This window comes from Protobothrops mucrosquamatus, unplaced genomic scaffold (assembly GCF_001527695.2).
Source record: "Protobothrops mucrosquamatus isolate PMUCROS unplaced genomic scaffold, P.Mucros_1.0 scaffold3116, whole genome shotgun sequence".
In the NCBI taxonomy this organism is placed as follows: Eukaryota; Metazoa; Chordata; class Lepidosauria; order Squamata; family Viperidae; genus Protobothrops; species Protobothrops mucrosquamatus.
The window spans coordinates 54,207-55,723 of NW_015389120.1; positions in this window are offsets into that span (position 1 = coordinate 54,207).

Below are 1,517 nucleotides of genomic sequence, written 5' to 3' on the forward strand. Positions count from 1 at the left end.
CAAGAAGGAAGGAAGGAAGGGAGCGAGGGAGCAAGGGAGGGAGGGAGCGAGGGAGGGAGGGAGGGAGGAAGAGAGGGAGGGAGGACAAGAAGGAAGGGAGGAAGGGAGGAAGGAAGAGAGAGAGAGGGAGGGAGGACAAGAAGGGAGGGAGGGAGGGGGAAGGGAGAGAGGACAAGAAGGAAGGAAGAAAGGGAGGGAGGGAGGGAGGAAGGAAGAGAGGGAGGGAGGACAAGAAGGGAGGAAGGGAAGAAGGGAGGGGAAGGGAGGGAGGACAAGAAGGAAGGAAGGAAGGAAATAAGTAGAAAATCCTTGTGTCCCCCCCCCCCCAAATGCATAAATATTGCAGGACTCAGGTGCAGCTTTATTACATAAAACTGGAGCACAGCTGTTTGCAGAAAACACACATTTTTTACTGAGCTGCTTGGATGCCTGCTCTCTAATTTTCATTCAATTATTCAAACCTAATTCAGTGAGGGTAAGCTTGTTAGCATTGTTATTGTAATCAAATTGCATGTGCAATCTCCCTACATCAAGCGTTTATGAAGTTTCCTGGGAATAATTTCCAGGAGGACTATTCCTTTCAGCTTAGTTGGACACCCACAAGTCAAGAGAATGCCATGCCAAAGCAAAAAGAAAAAAATATGAAACTCATAGGATGTTAGAAGAGCATTCTTCCACATCATTATTTCAAGTGACCACATGACAATGAATGAAATAAGAACTCGCCAGCCAAAGGGTCAAGGGCGTTCAAACAGAGGTCAAAGCTGGGATCCAAAATGTCAAAATCAAGGCCACAGCAAACTCCTGCAAAGCTCTTGTGTACTTTGTGACATATGTGGGAAGAATTTGTAAATGTATATACCGTAACTGTTAGAAATATCGTATAGGGAATCATATATAAAAAAAGTTACATTAACAGCCTCCAAAATCCTTTCAACTCATAGAAAACATAAGAATTAATTAAACACTTATGTCAAATTGTAGGCATAAACAGGCCAACCCACGAAACCCAATTAACACAAAGTAAACATAATTATAATCTCACAGTTCAAATGAAGAGACTCAATCCACATCACTTGATTTAATCAGCCCTGAGTCTAGGGTCAACACGCAGACATGCCCACGCTCCTCAAGTGTCACCCAGGAATCAGCACGTACACATTTCCACACCCAGGGCAAACTCCCCTATAAAACTATCTTTTTGTATCCCATTTCCTCTGCATATTTGAGAATAGCTGAGGCTCAAGGTTGAACTGATGATGTTACCTAGTTTGGTAATGAAAAGTCTGCAAGAAAGTCACCAAGCACAGGGAGCACCAAGGACCCAACAGATTAAAATGCCATAAGCTACATTTGGGGGGAGGAGGAGGAGGAGGGGGAGGAGGAGAAGGATAAGAAGAAGAAGAAGAAGAAGAAGAAGAAGAAGAAGAAGAAGAAGAAGAAGAAGAAGAAGAAGAAGAAGAAGAAGAAGAAGAAGAAGAAGAAGAAGAAGAAGAAGAAGAAGAAGAAGAAGAAGA